The 24,073-nt window shown below is 40.1% G+C and overlaps 1 long non-coding RNA gene across 1 annotated transcript; it reads left to right on the top strand.

Annotated features, from left to right (window-relative positions):
* Window positions 1–6,243: 6,243 nt before the first annotated feature.
* LOC145656573 (uncharacterized) lies at window positions 6,244–7,790 on the top strand. Its single transcript, XR_014122189.1, has 3 exons — window positions 6,244–6,407; window positions 7,139–7,222; window positions 7,602–7,790. It is a non-coding gene; the product is annotated as an uncharacterized LOC145656573 (long non-coding RNA).
* Window positions 7,791–24,073: the final 16,283 nt, after the last annotated feature.

Genomic DNA, 24,073 nt, shown 5'->3' with positions numbered 1-24,073 from the left:
AGTCCTTTTACTCTGTTATACAGGGGACAGAACTCAATAAACTTTTACTCTTTACTACTCAATGCATAAAGCTGTCTGTGTTTGATGTGCTCTCATTTTCCCACCACATCCATTTAGCAGTACTTCTGAATAACCTGAAATGGCTTAATACAGCTGAGGGGTTGTTTGAAACTGAGTGAAAAGATGTTCAGCAATTTATATATGATAATACAAGGCAGTAAATTAAATTTGGCTGAACTGGACAATAGTACCTGGCATGAAAAGTATGTCGTAGAGAGAGTAACAAAAAACTCAAACTCTCACCTCGCGCTCTGAGATGTCTCCGTCACTGTCTGTAGTGTCCTCTAGGATACTGCTGCCCTCACTAAAGTGTGTCACCCTGACCGGGTCAAACATCTCTTGAACATAATAACTACACAATGGAAAATCAGCTTCAAGTGCTGCACTGAGCAAGAGTGCACTGTAAATGGCCAGATATAAATAGCAATGTCAATAGTTAATTTATATATGCAGTCATGGAACAGGACCTAGCTGTAGAGCACAGCTTTAAGGTGCATATTATGATGTGCTCTTACCAATCATCCTCCTGGCTGTGTCTTGCTCTTTTGGCCAAATGTTTCTCTTCCAAAGCAGACAGACCAGACTTGCTGCATATTACTCCGTGCACTATAAATAAACCACATGTATAATGCCTTGTAAACAATGGAACAAGGGAAATTTGAATTGTGACTACTCTGTTAAAGGAGCGGATAAGGCAACCCACCCAAACCCCCCCGAAAGCTGTTCTGTTATCCCTAATTGCTATGCAATAGTCCTGTGATTAACTCAAAGGCTGGAGAAGTTTCCCCTTTCTCTACTTGAATCCTGAAGGCTGTTCGGTTCTGTCGCCCACAATCCATCCTGTGTAATTAAACATTCACATCATAACTCGACCCCGTGCAATAGGGCAAACTCACTCAGATGGGGGAAAGGATTACAGACTACCTGTACTGCTGCCGCAACTCTGCGGCCATTCCAACAACATCCACATACATTCCAGCAATATCCTATAATAGGACACAGTGGGCTTAAGTACACCCATTTAATAGCATGTTGGACCTTCTTTGGCCTCCAGAACTGCAGCAATTCTTTCTGGCATAGTTTCCACTATGTGCTGAAAATACTCTGCAGGAATCTTGGTCCAATCTTCATAGGATATTTTCTCTGAAATTACATGGAGGGACTGACATGTTCTAAACTGCCTGTTATACTCTTACAGCCGCTTTGAAATACAAAAAAAACATATTTATCTTCCACTCCACTCAAGGATGGCCACACTTGGAATTTCCCTTGGCACATTTAAAACATTGTGTGAGCCAGATAGCTTCTGTTTTCAACCTTCCAATGCTCTGAGTATTAGTGTTCCATGCATATGAGATGCTTTAACACGTCCATGCATGTTGTAAAGAAACACAGTGCAAGCAGTATTAATGAAAGTGCATCTCTACCTCAAACTCACCAGTGTAACAATTACAGTTTGTGAAATCTAATTTTAAATGGCGATCAGCCTTCTTAACAAATCTCCAATAACAAATAAGCAGAACTCACCTTGTTAAGTGTTTGTGTTTGTGTGTGTGTGTGTGTGTGTGTGTGTGTGTGTAGTTTTAAGCATAGCAAGGCACTTCAGGGTTGCCAGGTGGAGCCTTCCTGAAGACCCTGATACTGAAACAGCATTAAAAGCTGCAATGGCACTGTAGTTGTATTTATCTGCACTAATACAGCTTTGAACTATTGCACTCTTACATACAGTAAGTTTCTGTGTACCGGTGTACATTTCTGTGTACCTTTAGTAAATAAAGGGATTCTATTCTAATATTACAAGTGCTAGAAGTGCTGAAACTCCAAACAGTGAAGAAACCAGTGGAGCTTAATGACTGGTCAGATGAAGAGAGTGAAGTGAGGAGTTTCCTTCAGTGTCTGCCATGCCCCAGCTGAGCTGAGTGTGAAGCTTTTATTAGTACTATAGGAGTTGTGTTTAACTTTGAAACTGATGGTGTCACAGCCATTTGTGGCCAAGAGTCTAGAAGAGCATAATTGGCTGTACTCTTAGGGAGAGAGGGAGTGGCATACGCTCTCTCCCCTGTCAATTACAGAGACACCGTGCAATCAAGGGCGTCTATAAGTTCACGCGTCAGAAGGGGGAGGAAAATACTATTTTCTGAGTAGTTAGAATAACATTCCGTATTTTTTGGAGAAAGTTTTCTAGAGTGTTTTCATGTAGAGAGAGAAATGAGTGGCTAAAATGTCAGAAACATTAAGGAGACAAATGGGGAATACTATAACAGCTCTTTCCATGTGTTAGTGATACCAGCGTTCCCTCTTTTCCCAGATGGTAAAAAAGAGCCCTGACTCTTGCAAACTTCATTTTTTTGTAGAACAAAGAGAAAGATAAATAACTCGCTTTATGGCCTTTTTCCACTCATGCATACCAAGTCCAGTATGCATCCAAACATTGTCAGAATAGTAGGAGTGCAGACTTTGAAAAATGGTCTTGTCATATAAACTCAGTAGCTTTGTCCCTGGTTGTCTGGTTAGGATTCGGAGCTTTCACCGCTGCAGCCCGGGTTCGATTCCCGGTCAGGAAAAAGCCTTTTCTTATGCTCATATAAAATGACAGATTCTGCATTAAAACATAAAGTTTGTGTGAGTTGGAGTTGAGCCGACAGCCTAAGGATGACAGTTTTAACTTCTACTCTACCAACTGAGTTATTGAAAGCGACATGCAAGTAATCCCACATGTCCAAACACCAGTATGTTGGCAAGAAACACAGCCAGTTTTGGATCTTTCAATTGTTAATTTCATTTGACACAAAGAAGAAAGATCGTATTGTATAAGTTGTTCAGCTACAAACAGATATATCTTTTGATGACATTTGGAATCATACTGGACTTTGTGTACATGATTGGAGAAAGGCCATAAATGGTTAGAATAACATTCAGTGCTTTTGGAGAAAAGTTTCGAGAGTTTTGTCATGTAGTGAGAGAAATGAGTGGCTGAAATATCAGGCATTAAAAGTGCAATTTGCACTCATGGAAAGAAAATTGCTTTCATGTGGACCGCATTGAGATATCGATCTGCCTGTGGAACATAACACCTCTTAAGAGGCTAGATTTGTGCTCTCAAGCTGCGATGGTGGTCTTCTCATGGCTTCTAAAAGAAGAGGCTGTGGTCAGGGTGGAGTGAGTCTTTGATAACCAAGATTGTTGTTGTTTTGGCCTTCGAATAGACAATGGCATTACCCAGTGTCAGGTCTTTCTCAGTAAACTGCAGAGAATGATATAGAGGGCAAGAAATGGTCAAGCACAGTTTTATTGGGTGTGTGACTGTAAAAAACACTACAGCTCTCTGATACATTTTTGGTTCAAGATTTAATCATCATGCAAATGATTGTGATTAATGCTTTGTCTGTTTAATTCAAATATTATACTATAAACCTAATATTTTAATAGGGTTGGCAACTTTCTAGTTCCGATTACTACATGTGTGTGAAGTACAGGTGCTGTAGCTATACGATATACAATTGTCCACAGTAGCCTAATTATAATATATACAACCAAAAATCCATCTAAAATAAACACCAGAAACCTGGACTAAGGGTAATGTACATAAGTACATTAAATCTAGGTAGGACTGCTCAATAGCTAGGATAACAGCAGAACAATTGTCCCGCCGTATAAGCAAAATGAGAGCCTGCTAAGGCCGCCAAGAGGGTGCCAAAGACCATGTATTTATTTCTATTTGTTTTTTACCTATGTTATGTCAGTGGCAGCTCAGATTTCTGCATAGGGCCCCAAACAGGCTTGGGCCAGCCCTGGTATCACAGTGTCGTGCACTGGAAAACCATCAAACCTGTTGACTATGCTACCAGTGTTGTTCATGTAACTGTGCAAATAAACTGCAAACACAATTACTTTTAGAAGTATCATCCAGTTTCTTTTCACAATTGCCAAAATGTAATGAATCACAGCCAGTGTTCTAAAACAGACCTGGAATGTATTCCTGGTTGATGTGCCCTGTTTCTAGTTCCAAAAAAAAAAAAAAAAAAAAAATTGGTGGATGAATTTTCAATGAAAGTGCTTCACTCAGCAGCCATTAATGATTCTTATATCCAGTATGAATAAATTGAAATTCCTATCCTTGTATCAGGTGCAGCAATTATGTGTAACAATTGTGAAGCAAAAAAGCAATAGCAAAATTTTAATATAACTATATAGGTAATATAGAACATGATCTAATGATATTAATTAGGCTATGCAAATAACACAACTACTTCGGTAGCAGATCATTCATGCCTGTTGAATAGGCAGTTTTCTGCTTTGCAGATACTTGAAATCTTTTACTAATCTTTCCCCAAATCCAGTAGGAGCTGCCTTTTACATTAACATGCCAGGATACAAACTGACTGGATGTTTAATCTTTCTAATGGGTAAGCTATATTCTTATAGTCAAGAAAGATATTTTTAAATTATTAATCAGTTAAGGAAGTCAAGCTATTCCATTTTGCTGAGATGAAGGAATATTGCATAACCCTGTACTGGCCAAATAATTAGATTTGATGTTCTATTTTGTGGATTAATCCCATAACTGAATTATTCACATGGTTTTATAGCCATGGTTAATACTTGCTGTCAAAATGCTGAGGTTCATAAGAACCTCTTTCCTTCATAAGGAAGCTTCCTGTTTTTGAAACAGGTAGTTTCAGCATACTAGCTTTTACTGCTCTCTATCTGTTTAACAAATGTTTTGTTGGATTTAACTACTTTCTACCTGGAAACTGGCAACTTCCATGGAAAACTATTTTATCATCACAAACTATATCTAAGGAACTACCACAAACATAAGTAATGTTAACATTTTGCTTTTTCATCATGACTTATGTTCTGCTTCAGAGCACTGAATGCAGCATGTTTATTCTTCGTCATTAGTGGCAGTTTTATCTGTGAGAAGTGTAGATGAATTGCTAGTCTGACAGACAGTACGCATCCAGACAGCAAGGCGAAAGGGTGACGTTACGGCAAAGTAGACGAGCTTCCACCAGCTCATGGGACCACTACACATCCCCAACATTAAGTAACAAAATCCCAGAGACCTTCTGCCTGTACTGGCCAGACTTCAGATCAGAAGGTGAGAGAATACAGTCATGTGTTGTGTGGCTCAGATTGTTCACACAGTTAGTAACAGTCCAAACACTTTAATTATACTGTACAGCATGAGACCTGGAAATGTGTGTATGTGTGTGTGTGTGTGTCTTCTCCCCAGGCTGAGCTCCAGCTTTGTACTGTCCATCATCAGAGAGATCTATCAGACTGGCTCTGCTCACTGTGTGTCCAGCTTGTTGAGTTCAGCAGAGAACTGCATCAACCTGAACAGCAGAGAGCTGGACTCTGTCCACTGTGCTGCCCTGCGCTTCACCCTCCAGCACTGCACAGCAGTCTCTCTCAGCCTGCTTTTCACCTCCATACCAAAGGCGGAGTTGGAGAGCATTGAGCCACTGCTCTAACACGTCTCCCATCTCAGGCTTGAACTTTTCTCACAATCAGAATTTTAACACAGAACTGGTCTGTTTAGGGAGTGTTATATAAATGTTTATGTACGTTTATGTGTTTTTCACGAGTTTCCTCAAAAGTCATTTTGTGCCAGCATCATTTAGGTTTTATTGAGACTCCTGTCAAGTAATCAGCAATATCCATGGATATTTACCTAGAATAAAATGACTTTCTGGAGGAAATTGGTAAATTTAAGTGAAATATTTATATTAATCCGAAATTAACTGCCCAGCCACTGTCTGTGTGTGTTTTATTTTCTCCGTGTTGACAGGAGACACACAGACACACACACACACTGACTCTGAGCACTGAGGACTGCAAAGTTGTCTCCATGGTCATCCAGAGAGTGAGCTCTCTCACACACACACACACACAGCTCACTCTACACGGCTGTGAGGGCAACTCTTCCCCATTTTACACACAGTCACCCTTCAGTAAGCCAATGACTCAACACCACACAAACTAGGGAAACATTCTGGAAAAGGGAAAAGAATTTTATCATTTGAAACAAAATGTGTGTAAATAGCATTAATGTTAGTAGTTATGTGAGTGTGTTAGTGTTTTGTGACTCTACATGTTGGTGAATGTTGAGTGTGTTCAGCTGCAATAAAGCCAGGCTGCTCCAGTTCCTGTCTCTTCTCTGTGTGGGGACTGATATGGCCTGTAGGTCACTGGCGCTGTTTCTGGAACATTCTGAAGGGCTGTCAGAACTGGACCTTAGCCACTGTCAGCTCACTGACCACTGCCTGCAGCTGCTGTTCCCACACCAGCACAAAGCCCACATCCTGGAGTGAGTGGACAAGCGGGAGGAGGAATGTGTAGTGAGTCTTGATTGTTGAGTGCACAGTGAACACTAACATAGATATAACACATTTTACTCTTTTTCTCACAATTTAACACAAAATCCGGCATGTGACTGAATATAGAAGCTGTGTGTGTTCATTGTAAAGCATTGTATGTTCCTTGAAAGGCTCTATATAAATGTAACTTTGCTCATTCAGTCATATCCTTTGTTCCTTCAAGGACTTATTTTTTTCAAAAGCAAACAACAAAAAGCTTGATTTTCTTGGTGATTTTATTTGGAAATGACGACCTCTCTCACTGGCTGACTGGTTCACTGATCACTGCCTGTACTTGGCAAGATGGACCTCTGTGGTCTACAAAATATCCAGACTGCTTGTAGAAACACATGTTCTCATTAAAAAGAGAAATAAGGCATAACAGACTCTTTATGATTTACAGTTTCATGCCTGATAGATAACAAGTCATGTGTACAAGAACTGAAATAAATGATATTTTGTTTAAAATGTCAGAATGCATAATTATCTGGCCATTAATGACTCAGGTCCACTGACACAAATATACTATTTATTTCTTTGCTTATTCATTCATTTGCTAATTCAGTCATTCGTTTATTCATTCATTCGTTCATTAATTTAATTCATTGATATATAAATCTACAGGTGTTTGTACTACTATGCGGTGATTTAGTAGAGGGAGGTGTGTTTGGGAATCCTGAACAATGTGGTAATTATAATCCATCTTATTTCAGCCTCAGTCACAATGACATCACTGATGTGTCAGCAAAGAGGATCTATGATACTTTCTCCACCAACAACAATATTCACACTGTGAGGTAACTGTGTGTGTGTGTTAAGGCATGTAAAATAAGGCTGTATTTATTTGAGTTTAAAATTTCAAATTTAAAAGCCTATTTTGATTTTATAGGCTCTTCAACAACAGAATTACAGGCATACAAATCTTCCTCTCAGACAAGTGCTTTGAAGTCTGGTGATGCTGATGTGTTGTTGGCACTGTAATGATGAGATTTGATTTTTCTAGATTATTGGGACTATCCAAATTATATTTTTGTTTTAAGTGAAAAAATGTAATGATTAAAAAACAAATTTTAGTTATCTTATACATTTTAAGATTACATATAAAAATCAAATACTCAAAATTTATTTATAAAGTACTTTTTAAAATTGTATTTTATTTTATTTTATTTACAACAGGTGCTATTACAAAGCAGCTTTTCAAATGTCCAAGTCCAAGCCCCCAGTAAGCAAGCCAAGGGTGACAGTGGCAAGGAAAAGCTCCCTAGAGCATGAGGAAGAAACGTCGAGAGGAACCAAGACTCAAAGGGGGTCCCATCCTCCTCTGGCTGTTTAAAGAGAGACATAAATAAAAAAATGAAATAAGCATTTAATGTTTAGTCCAACTTTCTGGAGCTTCTAGACTTGTGTGCATGTGTCCGAGACCCAAGTCGCAAGAGAACGTCCATTAAGGGCAAAAGAGAGTAGCTGGTTGGGGTGGAGGTGGTGTGGGCTACAACAGGGGACATCAGGGGATGATGGGAGTAGTCAAGGCATCTGAGACAGGATGAGGCTCAGTAACATCACGACATCAGGGGTAGGTGTACCTCGGCAGAGTCCACTATCAGTCCAGTGTATTAGAGCAATGATGTTTGATTCCTACTCAAAGAACATGTGATATTTCCAACATTCACTTTAGGTATCAATGAAGTTGTGACATCAAGCAAAGGAGGACAGTGAGACATGAGTAGACAAGCACAAGTTGGACTTATTAGGGACAATGAAACAAAACCTGAAGACAAGAAAACAGAAATGAAAGCCTGAGTGAGCTGAACTGAACTGAGTCAAACTCCTACCGCTATATGGACCTAGCTCTGTAATATAGTTGAAACTGTAAGTTGCTATAGATAAGCGTGTCTGCCAGATGTAAACAGGAGATCACATTAAGCAGTGAAGTTGTGCAGTGTGAACATGACATCTGTCTTTTACAGCAAAATCAGATTATTTTATTATGCTTTAAATGTCTTCATGGTCTAGCAACTCATAATGGCATTAGCACTTGAAAGCAAAAAAACAGAAAAAAAAAACAAACCAACAGCAAAACAAAAACATCTCAAAACACACTTATTGCATTGAGTTCTGTTTAGATGACTTTTGATTTTATATTAACACATCTACTGTTATCTATTTACCTTTTCCTTTTATCATTATATATGTCATTTTATTTTTTATCCTTTGGGCAATTAGTCTCTTCTCAATGCATTTTATTTTTTGTGTGCAGAGAGAAGGGGTAAGAAGATGCATATACAGAGGTCTGGACTAGCCGTGCTGTCAAAGGTTAGGGGAAATGAAATAAATAAATGTTCCAAAATGTTTTTTAAATAGTTTAGTATCCAACATTTTAAATTCTAACATTTATGGTTACCCCCAGCAGTGATCAGTGGTAGCTCAGTGGTTAATATACTTGACATGTAGTCAGAAGCTTACCGGTTCCAGCCCTACTGCTGCCAAGTTGCCACTGTTGGTTTGCGGAGCAAGGCCCTTAACCCTCAATTGCTCAAGATATACTCACTCGTAAGTCACTTTGGATATAAGTATCAGGTAAATGTATGATTGTGTTTTTTATAATCTTGTACACATAAATGTCATATTCAACCAGAATATGTAAAACACACTGTCAAATCGTGTTTATAAAAATACGTTTTAGTTTTAATTAATTTCTGTAACTTCATGTCACTTATGTTGATATGGTTGTTGGCTCAGACAACAATGGCCACAAGAGGGAGACAAAGAGCTTCCCTAGTAATCAATGAAAACAGGAATACCCTGTAACTGTATGCTATACTATTCTTTTATTTTATATTTTTCCTTGATGTCCACTTACAATGTTTGCATGGCTTTATGTTCCAAAAATAATCATAATCTATTTTACACAAATATTTTCCAACCTGTTTATCTTGTAGAATTAAATAGGACATGTATTACATTACGAAGAAAGAATTCTGCGCTGCATACACTTAGACATCGGTAATATAACTTGCAGTTATATAACTTCTAGTGAAAATCCTTGAAGCAGTCAACACCATCATCTGAGTGAGCTCCATTTAACCCTCTGAAGTTAAACAAAGAATTGCAGCTAAATGTGTGAACATTATCACATGTGTCAGTTCATAACAAGTTAAGCTTCATAATAAGTCACGAAGTCAAGAAAATTCATACCTAAGCATTACCTTGTTTGATGTGTTTATTGATGTATTTGGGTATAACCAGGTCATTTGCCTGTTTTTATGTATTGATCTTTATTGCTCCAAAAAACTACTCACGTCTTCCAATGTTCTTGATCCCCACTTCTAAGAAATAGTAAATGGACTAATCCTAGTTGTGGATAAGTATAAGACTAAACAGCTGTGAACTAATTCCACACGAGGGGAGTCATCACTGGAAAGGTGTCCTGGTGCGAGGTGTGCAGTGGTCCCTGTCCTGCGAACACAGAGAGACACAGAGGTGAGATACCAGTTAAAAAGGTTTGAGAAAGTACATCCTCCACTGACCAGATTCTGTTGTTTAAATGTAAATGGTTCTGTGACTTGAACAGGTCTGCTCCTTCTCTCAGCCAATATAGAAACAGCTAACTGCACTACAACAAGTACACAAGGTGTAATGAACTTGCTATGAGAATGAACTCAGTAAGTAACTCAAAAAGGATAGGAGCTTCTCCTTCCTGTTTTCTTTGTTCTCTTCTTGTTAGTGTTTGTATTTGCTCTTTCAAAACACTCCTGCACTCATTCCTCACACTAAAACATGAACCTGGTGTTGTTTACACAGTGACTTGGTGTGAGGCATCTGATCCATGATTTCCCCCTGGGGTCACAGGTCTCGTTTGACGCCTTTTTTTTCTCCTTAAGACAAAAACAAATTCAAATAAGAGCAGAAAAACTGAGCAGAAATAAACAACTATTAAAATTCTAGATGCACTGTGGAATGTTCAGAGAAAAACAAGACACTCCAGTCTCTATTGTATTTAATATGTGGTATTTAACTGTCAATATGGGGACATTACGACAAGGGAGTGGGCTCAGCTGACCTGTCTATGATTTTATTTTATTTTATTTTTTTAATCCTAGTCTTTGATTAAGTTAAGGAATTTTTCTTTCAAAGAAAAGAAAAGGGATGGAACATGTGAAACACAAACAGAAAAATAGGTATGCATTTATCTAATAAACTGATGACTACGATTAGGTGAGACAAGTTTTAGGATATAATAATAAGTGTATAATTTCCATCACACTTTTCACCTGAGTCTCCTGTGTTTCTGAATAAAAGAAAGTAATATCACACAAGCAGTTATACAATTTCCGAAAGGCATATTATTTAGAAATAAAGAAGAACTTGGTTATTATTTGGTTATTAGGACACATGAGGAAAGCATTTTAGTTGCATTCATTTTGCCAAAGACATCCATGACTGAAACAAGCTTCCTGTCACCACTGACCACCCTCCTAGCGTTCATGACTCCACGGTTTCCCTGTCTAGTGTCTTTATTTTGATTTACTCCCTTGTTGTGGTTCCATTCCTTCGTTTCGTTTTCAAATTTGCATTTGTGTCTGGTTTAATGCTCATGTGACCATGTTTTTAAGCCCTGTTTTAGTTTAGTCTTGTTGCTATTTATTGTAAGTCCAGCTGCTGTTTGTTAATCGAGGCTTCCGTGCATGTGAATATAAGCCTGAATGTTTATCCTCGCCCCAATGTTATAGCCTGCATCCCTGGTTTGTCTTCGTGCACTTTTCTTTACTTTAGTTTATCGTGAATTCTCGGACTCTCCATGTTAATAATTTGACCCTGGACTTTGGATTTGCCCCTAATAAATCTCACTCTTTTCCACACAATGCGTCCGCCTCCTTACCGCTCATCGTTACACTTCCCCAACCTGCTATATTTACATTAAAACTCCGTCAACAGCAGTCTTTAGCGTTGAGGGTTTTTTTAATCTGCGTAAAATTACATAATTTCTGCTGTTTCAGAAGTGAAGGATTTGCGTGCTCTAAATTTTCATCATGCCAATGCACAGAGGTTTTGGTATGGAGATTTTATCCCGATCTATAGGAGCAGGTGTGATGGACTATAAAGTTGACGAGAAAGAAACCATCCGTTTCGCCGCCGTTTATGTCCATAGATGCTGCTATTACCAAAACTAGTACTGCGCTGATTCTTAGAGGACGGTTGATTTGACCGGATGCCGCAGCAGTACGGCCGACTACTCCTGATCATAACGTATTCATGACAACTCAGCCCTTTTTACGACTGAGGTGCTCACACGACAACGCGTGATCTTGCACCTTTTATGTGTTTTAAGAAAAACGCTCAGTGTTTTAAAGTGCAGCAGCGAATTTTCCTCTAAGGCGTTACTAAGCTCTGTGAGCACAGTAATTTCTCCCATTGTGTTGAAATGAACAGGTGTCTGTTAAACTCATTCATGAGCGTATTTTAACGCGCGTTCAATATCGTCCGAGCTGTAATCTTTTGAATTCTGTAACCATGCGGCGTCATACGTATAACATTCTAGTCGCGTGGTGTGATAGCAACTGCTAGTCAGAATAAACAAGACAAACAGTAGTAGAAACATTTAAAAAAGATACGATTACAAAAGTGAGATGCATTTTTGGCAGAACAGCGTTCATCCTTTTGAAGTTAGTTGCAGCAATTCTCCCACTTTAGAGCCGACCTACATTGTAAGACATCCTCCTGTTGAGCTGGATATCAGTGTGTTAAGCAGGTTTCTGTTTTGTAGGAGGACGGTAAGCAGCTGGAAGATTCCACCGTGTCAGCGCATCGTAGAGTGAGTTATCAACACAGCTGGCGACTGTTACAACTAACACACCACTTTAAATTTTGATATGAGCCCTTTTTAGATAGAGATTGCCTTTTAGGGATTAGAATGAGGCTCTGCAACATCTCAGATTGAAAAAGAAAGAAAGAACGCAGAGAAGAACAGAATAACTATATATATATATATATAGACTCTTTGTCGGCTGAAGATCTCTAGGGACCGAATACACATTGCTGGGTCATATGTCTCTGTATGTTCCAAATGGGAATCCATAAGGTGGAGGAGGAGTTGAGCAAAGAGACCCTGGGTGAATGTCGGAGAAAGACATGGGAGGACAACCGACGGAAGGCTGCACGTGTGGGGCGGTGTCTTGGAGGTCTAGACCTCGAGCTAGCAGTGCGAGAACTGCAGAGGGAGAATGTGGAGATCAAAGCTGAACTGAGAAGGCTGAGAGCACAGCTTGAGAAAGTAGGAAAAGAGAAACACTTAGTTACACTGCAGTGCACATCCAATGAAGCAATGTTCTGCTATACACAGCAGATGGTTTTAGATTGAAATAAGCAACTATAATTAAAGTCCAGGTAAATAGTGAGCATAAATGTGTTAGGGCATATCAACAAATGGTTTGCCTATGGCACTACAATATCACTTACATTATATTTTTGATAGTATATCAAAGTGTGTGCACATGCATGTATTTAATAGTGATGCTAAATTAAATGCTTTTTCACAGTTGGAAAGCCCAAGGCCCAGTTTCCCCCTGGAGTCTCCCAAACCACGAGACAACAGGTTTCCCTCACTCTCCCTCAGACAGCCTACCAGATTTGCACCTGGTGAGCCCCACTGGTTCCAAGAAGCCCCATCATCCAGACCCTACAGGCCTTGCCGTCCACTACTGCCTCACTCAGATGTGAGGCCAGCACCAAATGCACAGGAGAAACAGTTCAAGGAGAAAAAGACACATGAGAAGAAGAAACTGAAACGTCATCAAAAAGACATAGAGCAGACATCGAAAGAAGCGAATGGAGCCTCGGAAGCAAGAACATGTGAGAAGAAGAGATTTCGAATTAGGATTGTATGGAAAGGATTTAAAGGAATTAAGTCTTTCTTTCAAAAATAGCTGTATGGTATAGAATTTCATGTCCTTTCCATATTAACATAACTTTACTCCTTTACTGCATGCAATAAGCCTGCCAAAATAATTTTCCAGGCATTTTTCATAGATATTTAATTGATTTATAATATGAATGTCTAACTTCTCATTTCAAAATGTGCTTATTAGTTCATGTCTGTTTTATAATGTAAATAAAGATATTTTCTTAAATAGGTGCAAAGTCTGGCATCATCTTAATAGGTACAGTTGCATCATTTAAGTCCATTTAAGTTCCAAGTAAGATCATGTCATGATTTATTGACAAAATATTAAAAATGTAAAGTTTTGAAAGGATTAACAGCTCAACATTTATTCAGTAAGAGGTTCAGGAGTAGAAAAAATGTTAAGAAGCCCCCTAGTCCCCCAGTCCCAGAGTCACATGCGAGGCTTAACCATCAAATATTAAAACCCTGAGAAATGATCAGTCTGAGATCTGAGTGAATAGTTTAAGGAAGAGATTTGTCCAACCGTCCATGTTCTGTCACAAAAATGGGGTTGCGGTCTGGACCTCCTTGACACCAAGAATTGTACAACCGTTTCCCTTTGTAGATGATGAATCTGCCCAACAACATTCCCAGTGATGTGGACGGTTATCTGTTCCCTCCCACTTCCACCTGTAGTCTGCTACATAATCTTACAGGATTTGTCATGGACCAGTGACAAATCCTGTCTCATCTACATTGTAGATATTCTGGGGTTTTGTTGTGAAATCTGTGAGATAAGCATATCAAAGCAGTGGGTGAATATTCCAGTATCAGCTGAGGTCCTCACTGTAGCCACAGGAAACTGTTCTGATTTGTGAATGGTCTGCTCAGGATGATCTCACATAAAACAATAAAATCATTTTCTCCCATTGGGGAAAGGGCTCTCAATTCCACTAGCCAGATTATAATCCAGAACAAGATGTAAAACATCTGTTTCAGTAAAGCTCCAACCCCAGTCACACATGACCTGCCAGGATTGTAAGAACACATGGACACATTAGCCTAAGCCATTTTATGATCACATCGTAACTTCATATTTGTCATTCATTTATTCCATCAAACAGCATTTATTTTGCATGTCATAATTTCTTACTTGCAGCCAGTACAGTGAAAACTGATGCAAGTTTGTACTTGAAGGAACTCCTCATTAAAACACTCTAAGGTCATCTTAAATGGAGTGTAGTGGGCTTAAATGGTTTCAAAGCAACTAATGGTGAAAATAGACAATGTGTTCATTTTTAAATAAAAGATATATTTACATGCATGGAGCCTAAATATTACGTGGACTAAGAATCATATTATTATTTTGCCCACATACAGAAATATTAATTTATTCTAATTCAAGGATTGCTTGTTGCCTATGGTTGGCGTGCTTTTTGTAGTGCTGTATCATTTAAACCCACCTTTTAAAGAATCAAATTTTTGAAAATATTCAGATGTCCAGAAACTAGATGTCTGCTTATTTGTTAATATGTTAATGTAATTAGAAAACTGTGTACATACGTGGTAATGTTTAAATATAGGTGTATCTGCCAGTGAAGTTTATGCTTTGACCTTTAGATTAGCTGTAATGCTGAGACAGGCAGGGCAAGACACAAGCGTGTTGTCGAACTTTGTTTATTAGGAGGAGCAGAAACATTATCCAAGAGCAGGTTACCAGAATACATGATAAACAAAAAACAAAGTGAGGCTAACCAGGAAGAAGAAAACATAGAGGTAAAAGTAAGATAACACAGATATTAAGAACACGGGAACGGAGAACAATATGGAAAACGAACAGGCAGAGAAAGAATACATATGGTAGAACTCCAGTGTAGTGATGGGATGTTAGATACTGAGGCATCAAAGCTCACTATTGCAAAGCACATTGATTCAACACTGTATTGAAGATTGTATCAAAGTTACTATTAGCATATGACTAATGAGGTCTAAGCATCAAACGTCATCTAAACACTGGATGAAGTGGCACTGTTTCACAGGTCTGGCACTGTCCTATAACTTGCAGGCTATAAGAGACTGTAAAATCTCCAGACATCTTTTTCCCACAAAATTTGAAATATGGAAAATATGGAAGCAAATCTTTCCATATGAGGATAAATAACATAAATTGATCAAGTACCATTTCTTAATACACAAAAATTAAAGCATTAAAATCTCATTTGACATAATATAAATGCAGTTACCAAAAAGTGGCTGAAAATAAGCAGGAAACTGGGCGTGTTATAAAAACTTATATACATTTACATACACTTATATATTCATTTATGTGTGTTTTGGAAAGTTTCCAAGATGTCATTTTGTGCCAGCATTGTTTAGGTTTTATTGAGACTCCTGTGTCAGGTAATCAACATATTACAGTCCATGGTAATTGGTAAATTCGGGTGAAATATTTATATTAATCTGAAATTAACTGCCCTGCCACTGTGTGTGTGTTTGTGTGTGTGTGTGTGTGTGTGTGTGTGTGTGTTTTGTTTTCTCAGTGTTGACAGGCTGCTGCTGAGGCTGCTCCACTGCTACAGTGTCTCTGACCTCCAGCAGGGGGCAGCAGCAGCAGATCTGCTCTCTGCTCTGCAGCACACTGGACTTCTCCTGCAGCTCTGCTCTGGACCTGACAGCAAACACACAGACACACACTCTGACTCTGAGCACCGAGGACTGCACAGTCGTCTCCATGGTCATCCAGAGAGCTCACACATACATACCTACATACACACACACACACACACACACACACACACACACACACACAGCTCACTCTGCATGACTGTGAGATAGAGGAGGCTGGAGTGGAGTTACTCTTCCCCATTTTACACACAGTCACCCTGCAGTAAGCCACTGACTAACAATTTAACACAATATCCAGCATGTGACTGAATGTAGAAGCTGTGTGTGTTCATTGGAAAGCATTGCATGTTCTTTGAAAGGCTCTATATAAATGTAACTTTGCTCATTCAGTCACATCTTGTGTTCTGTCAAGGACATTTTTTTGAAAACAAACAGCAAAAAGCCTGACTTTCTTGGTGATTTTATTTCTCTTACTGGCTGCCTGGTTCACTGATCACTGCCTGTCCTTGGCAGGATGGATATTGTGTGTCTCTGAAAATGTATTAATATTATTAGTATGTGCCTAACGCTCCTCTCTATTCCAAAGCTGACCCGATTTCCATAATTCTCGTATTGCATAAGACATTTATTTCCATTATATGTTTTAGCAATCAGGAGGTCATTTTTCTTTTCAACAGTTATTGGCGGGATCCAATAGATCCAAAGTCAAACGAGCACGCACATCATGTGTTGAACCCATCCATAGTATTTTTCTGCTTATCTAATATGCCAATATTTTCTCGTAACCATCCCACCAAGTCCTAAAAACACCCAAACCTAAATGCTTAGTAACTACAGTAAAGCTTGTGTCACTGTCTTAATTTATATTCTGCATTAGTTCATCAAATGGTTGTTTATTGAGAGTGAGTCTGTATTTTGTATTTGAAAAAAAAATAAAAATTTGTCAGCATTAAGCAGGTTTGTTGTCTGGTTTGAAGGCTGTGGTTGTGCTATTTTTCTGGCCTTTCTGGTCAACTAGTTTCTGTACCCAGTCATTCCATCAAGGGAGGTGTGTTGCTATTGAAATGTCTAATTTCCTTCATCTAGGGAATTCATGACATACATTAGAATTACATTTATTATAGCTGCAGTTGGCAATTAAGGGGTCCAATCATTTTATCACATCTGCACAACTTGGTTGCTGATGACATCCCATATTAAGTTCACCAGCCTTTGTGGTTGGTTTTGACGTTTTGTTTCCGGGAATGTTGTATTTTGAAACCAATCTCTCAATTTTCTCTGCTGAATTGCTTTATATAAATATTATTTTTTCTGATTCGACATGACTAAGAAATATAGTTCCCCCAGAAGGTCAGTTCACCCCAAATGTACTTGCATTCACAGTATGTTCATATACACCATTGAAGTTTGGTGATAATCTAACACTCTATGGCTAAGTTTTAGCCTATTAATAAAAATCCTGCTCTTGGGGATTGATAGTTAAATACACATATTTTTGATAATTATTTACAAGAAGATCTGCATTTTTTACATTGAAAGGGTATCTCTAGATCAAAAGGTCACTGATTTGTTTGAAAGGTGCATTTGCCCAACTAATTTAGGTATCAAAAATCAGGCTAAAAAAAGGTTTACGAAACGTATTGAACTTTTTTATGGAATAGTCACAAAGTATTGCACTGTATAAACTGCATTTCTCATGCACAATTGGTACACAATGGGATTGACTCTTTTTTTTTTTTTTTATACCTTTTCATATGTCAGAGGGGCTCTCTTGGCAAAAATGTCCTATAATTGCCATGCTAGCTTAAAGTCCATAAATCAATACTCATGTCAAGTTTCATAAGAATTACTCAAATAAGTCTTAATTTTTTTTTCAGCTGTTTTGAATGAATCAGTACACCTTGGAAGGATTGATAGGTATGTAGGGGCCATACTCCATACAAATATCAACATGTTTCAGTCTCATCAATATTTTGATACCAAATTTGTGAAGATTGGAGAAAGGTCCTACGACTAGTGTGTTACAGTTCATCAGCAACATAAAAAGCAGTAGGATATTTAAATTCAAAGTAATTTCTACAAGAATCAACGTTGTAGCAGTCTACTGAAGCCATTTCTTACTAAATTACATTACATCCTTTGAAGCCCACTGAAAAATGATTAGCCAATTACCTGAAAAACATTAGTCAATGTTTGACTCAGCCTTAGCAATCCTCCAGCTTGCTTACAGAAGCAGTATGCAAAATTTCATCTTGATCAGAAGATCAGAAGAGCAGTTGTTGAGAAACAGTTATTTGCATATTATTATATGCCCCATATTGACAAAACTGCTACATTTGGTAAGCTACCTCAAAGTCAATACTGGTATAAGTCTTTTAAATTTCATGAAATCTGAACATGTCCTTCAGGAGTGACAGCTAGTTAAAGTTAAAGCCTAACCTTTGTACTACTACTTTGTACTACTAATATTAGACTGCAATAGGACAGCTGTATTTTTATGTCAGGTTTTTGTTTAAATAATTATTGAGATACAGATTCTTGCAAATATTTTGACACCAATTTCACTCAGAATGGTGTGAAAATCCTAGGAAAAACCCAAACAAACAAAAAAAGTAAAATCTAGTGGGCAGAGCCTATCTGAATTCAGAAGAAACCAAGGAAGAATAAAATAAAAATAAATAATATTATTTCTATATTCACCTCTGCCTTTTGTTTTGAACATCTGCAAATGTTAAATATAGTTTTATCTGCAGTTCATAAAGGAAAAAACAAAAATACATTAGAGTCAGAACGTTTGTTTCTTTGTCACACAGTTTTATTATTGTTTTGAATTATTATATTGTGTTTTAGCAATTGTCACTTGTCCTTGGACTTGTCCTCGGCCTCACACAGCCAGGTGAAAAAGGCTATCACAGATTTGAGGGCCACACCTTTGCCTCTTGTTGTGTTTGGACAGCAGCTGCTGGTGCACCTTCCTCTGCTCCTCAAGTTTGGCCTACTGATGGATCTGTTCAATGGTCTTGGGCCCGTGGTCAGCTCGCTGCGACACCCAGTTATGCTAGAAAAGCAAAATCAGCAGATGCATACTTTTGCATCACCATGCGCTGGAATGGCAAACACAAACACACAAACACAGGCAGAGTCTCTAACCAGTCGCAGGTCGATGACGTCCTGGAGCAGGAACCGAATGCGTGAGGAACCCCTCCTCTCCTTCACTGTCTTTTCTATATATTTAAAGTAGTGATCCATTTTTGGCTGAGAGAGAGAGAAAGAGAGAGAGAGTGTAAGAGAAACGTAGAAAAATTTCAGGTATTCTACCCTTTTCGATTCGATCAGGTGTGCTCTCAGCTGAACTCATGTCGCAAGATGTTTATGACTCTTATGTAAACCCTGCTGCCTTGCACGTTGGTCAGTGCTGTAAAGCAGTTCACTGCCACTGTGGGTGTATCTGTGCTGTCATCAGCTGCACTTGGCTTTGGGGAATCCAGGGTGCAGCAGCAGGAGGCGGCAAACGTGGAGGAGGCTGTGAGAGCAAAACCTTCTAACAGCTGACCAGTCCTCAATAAAAGCCTTTCATTTTGTCAGCTGCAGTAGGAGCAGAGCTAACAACCACACTAACAACTTCACTAAACAACATGAACTTGGACACTTTTAAAATCATTGCCAAGGCCTAATAATACACTGATATCAGCGCAGCATGCTAGTCGCACTATAGATGATGATCCTAATTAGTTGGCTACCCTGTAGTCAGAGTGCAGGCAACAGGCAAGCAACAGAAAACACTGACAGCAAAACTTTTATAGACAACATTTCAACATGCTTGTTTTTTGGTTAAAAGCGTGCATGGAGAAAAAAATACACAATAAAAAAGACCAGGAAAATTGAACACATATAACTGTCAAACTAGTTGGTGACTGAACTGTCAACATCACAACTGCTGTTCCTACTAGAGACAAAACTGACAGTCAAGATACAATATCCAAAACTTCTTCATCCAGTTTCGATGTGTAAAGTACTTGTTGTGAAAAACGCAACACAGACCAAATCTGGACAAAATAGGCACAGTCGCTGCACCACACACTAGCACTCATCTACACATGCGCCGTAAACCTTTACATGACATACTAAAGATAAACCGATGCAAGTGCTGATCATCTGCTGAGAATATTAAATCAACCCAGACCAGGCCCGTGGCCTGCTTACCCTGGCCTTCTCCAAGTCCAGGTCTTTGCCGATGGCTGTGAGGAGGTGGCACAGACGCTCCAGGCTCTCCTCGCTGTGGGTCATGAACAGCTTGACCACACAGTCATGCATGATGGCCTCCGACAGCATGTGCAGCTTGAACAGCTCCCCGATGAACTTGATGTTACCGATGGACCTCCTGTGGGCCTTGTCCTTCGCCTCCTCCAGATCCTCCTCCAGCCTCTCCCGCTCGCTGGCCTTGCGAGGAGTAACCAGAACAAAGACAAAAGCAAGAAACAGTGCGTTTGGACCCGATAACGACCAGGCCGCCTCCCAGCACTGCTGCCGAATTCAGTCCCCTTTCTCCTGATCTGTGGGTTGGTGAGTCGGGTAAATTAGACAGAAGTGCTGCTTACTGAAGTGGCCGCTTCCAGCTGGTGCCGCAGCTTCTCCAAAACATCATCCTTGACCTTGTCCTTCTCAAACTCCTTCTGACAGCGGTTCAGCAGCAGCTTTTGGAAACTCAAAGTGCTGGTGGGCTTGTCTGCCATGGGCACTTTTAACTACACAGGAAAGACATGTAGGAGAAACACTTGGGTATAAGACAGTGTTGAGAGTTGTTACTAAATAGAAGCTGATTAAAGCTCCATGTCAGTTTAGAGTGGTTCAAACAGAGTTCACTTCTGTGTGGCATTTGCTTTTGTATGGAACTTCAGCAGCAATGTATGGGAACATGTTACTCACCATAGCCAGGCAGCTGCACATATTGCCATAGGCCATAGAGAAGCTGGGCTCATCGATGGCTTTTTCAAAAACCAGGTCAACCACGCCTTTGAGGCGCTCCTCCGTGTCGATGGTGAGGTCCATCACCTGCTTCATCAGCTGGTTAAACATCTGCGGAGGAAGCTCTGATTTCTCAGGGGGATAAGAGTCTGGGGTGGGGGCAGGAGTGGGAGCTGGAGCTGGGACGGGTCCATGTGCAGAGACAGGGGCAGGAGCAAAAGCAGGACTGCCGGGCTCTCGTCTCTGCACAGGAGGCTCGACTGGCCGTAGTGCTGGTGATGAAGACTTCAGCATTGCACACTCAAGCTTTGGCTCGTCATCTACAGCCAATCACAGATGAGGGTTGGGAAAGTTGAACCACCAAAAAGGGGAAAAAAATTCAAATAAAATAATAATCAGTGGAGTCAAAAGCAAATCATCCACAAAACTAGTACTAGTTTCATAAGGAAGTTCATGCATGTGCTAGCTAGCCCTAAACCAGCTGTGTGTGTGTGTGTGATGTAGTTAGAGGGTTGAAAGGGACAGTGAGGCCTGACCTGGTTTCAAGTCCACAGGAGCAGGAAGGACCTGAGCACTGTCCACGTTATACATGACATTCCCCTGCTCTGCTACCTGGCTGTTCAGCTGCTGGGATTTGAGGTAGAAAATGTGAGGATAATGAGGGTGTGGACATAAAAACTAGCAAAAGACAGAAAAGATGGAGAGAGAGAGAGAGAGAGAGAGAGAGAGAGAGAGATACTGCACACACATGCAGAAGAAGGGGAATGGCAATGAGGGTGGGGGGGTGAGCATAGCACAGCACAGCACAGCACAGCACAGCATAATTAGAGTTTACAGAGAGGCCTTTCCTCAGAGAAGCTGAGGTGCTCAGGGTTTGGCTGAATCGTTCTTACAGGGCCTTTATGCGGGCTGTCTGTGTAGAGGGAACACGAGGGAAGATCAGGAGGATTCGAGTGGCTGTGAGGGAGAACTAAGATGGAGGCAGACAAAAGAATAGGCACGGCAAGTCGGAACATCAAAACACATCTGAGAAGCCTTCTTAAATCAGAACAGCCACAATCACACAAGCTACTGCAACCAGTCAAATATGACGGAGGAGGGTCAACGGTGTGACCGAATCACTGAAGAAGGAAGAGAGAATGGCCGGAAATCAAACTACACCATCAGATTTTGTTGCTGATTGTATGATGCTTTTAATAGGACAAGACAATGAAAGCCAGCCAAACAACCAAACAATCAGCTCAGAGCTTATTATGAGGGAGGACTAGATGAGAGAGAACTTTGACCTGTGGAGTGGATGACGCGAAGCAGCGGCCTGCAGCCGATCAGGGGCTCGGGCTGTGGGACTGAACGGCTTACCTGTGGAGCAGTAGGGGTAGTGCAGGGACGTCCCACTGGTGGGCTTGTGTTCTGGCTAATGCCTACTCCTGACATGATCTCCTCTGTGATATCCTTGCCATCCTGGTTAGGGTCTCGGATACGGATCTTAACGAACAGCAAGTTCTAGTCAATCCACAATTAAATTAATTTCACCTCTGAGGCATGGGGAATACTCACTGTTTTCTTTACCCTCTTAGTGGGTGGAGGCTGCTGAGCTGTATGCACTATTATGGATGGAGATTTGGTGTATATGATCTGGCCAGGATAGTATGAAGGCCCTGCCACTAGTGGTGACCAAAAAAAAGCACTGGTTTCAGTTAGAGAGCAAAAGAAAAACCAGTTTCAGCCAGCAGGAATACCCAGAAGAAAGGTCTCTTTATCAGTGAGAGCACGCATGTAGGTTTCCCAGGTGGGGGTAGAGAAAGCGAAGTCCAAACTCACCATATGCTAGTGGGCAGTCTGCAGGAAAGAGCCCAGGGTAGAATGTACTGGGTCCTGTGGGCTGGACGGAGTACTGCTGGGGATGTCCCACGTAAGGAAGGCCACTGTGGTGATACTGAGAATGAAACAGAACAGCAGAGGTAAAGGGCCTAGCACCAGACATGGCCATTCATATAGGACACTCCTAAAAGAGATATTCAAAGCAGTAAACAAACAAAAATTACAAAAACATTTAGTTTTTACACTGAAAAAAAACTAAACTAGAACTTCTCATTTCTGCTTCCAAGATAAAACATATTTTTATCTACACATTTTAGGAGCAGTTTATTTATTGCTGGCCAACCTGTTTATAGACAGATTTTCAACCCATTTGCTACACTGTGTACATATTTGCACAGGCGCTTTTCTCTGCTCTGGGTACCTGAGGCACGTAGTACTGGAGTACGTAGTACTGGCCGGTCTGGGATGAGGTGAAGGGCATGGGCGTCAGGAACATCATGATGGGCTGGCCGGACACGGGTCGAAAGGAAGCGCTGTTACTTGGAATGGCAGGCTGGGCTGTCTGCATCTGAGGGATCTGGAAAAGCTGGGAGAGGAGAGGAGTGGAGAGTGAGGGTCACAGAGCAGCGTGGCGTATGCCGCAGCAGCCGGCTCAGACGCTCGGAGTGAAGACTTTAGTCAAGAGTTGAGTCGTGGACTCTACAGCAGTTGTACTGGGAATGTTGAGGAGATATATACATAAAAAAAAAAGTTTAAAATTTAAGGGATTTTGAATGTCCTATTATGCTAGGCATGCAAGATACAAAAAGAAAACCTTTCAAGAGTCTGTTTCACATGCATGGCACTAATACAAGGGTGAATGAACTAGCATGAAAAATTAAACAATTACAATGATGGATGCAGCTAATTAGCCATGATTGCAGGAGAGGGGATATATATGTAAAAGACAACTAATCTTGAATGTAAATTTGTACCGATAACCTGAGTCTATCAAAGCCAATGCTGACAAAATATGACATGAGCTAGAATTCAGAATGTGACAAACCCCCATCCCAGTTGGCTTTGATGCTCAGAATGGGAACACAGTGAGGGAATTCCTTCTACATGAGAAACAGTAAAATGAGCCTAAGACGTGATTCTCACATACTGTCTCCCACCGAGCTGTTGCCATCTTAACATTTTCTGGACATAAAATCCTCCCTCCAGCAGTTATGCAGGCAGGCAGAAATGAACCTTTGTATGGGCTCCTGGGTAATGGAGCAGCCATACCATGTCCAAAACAGATTATTAAAAAGCACTGGAGTCCAAAGGAAATAAAAAGAAACAGACTAAAAAAGACTAAACATAAAAGACTAAA

The sequence above is a fragment of the Electrophorus electricus genome, unplaced genomic scaffold, assembly GCF_041902795.1.
Source record: "Electrophorus electricus isolate QZ-2024a unplaced genomic scaffold, ASM4190279v1 Scaffold81, whole genome shotgun sequence".
Classification (NCBI taxonomy): Eukaryota; Metazoa; Chordata; class Actinopteri; order Gymnotiformes; family Gymnotidae; genus Electrophorus; species Electrophorus electricus.
Note: the sequence above shows the minus strand (reverse complement) of the source record. Positions and strands in the feature narration are given on the sequence as shown.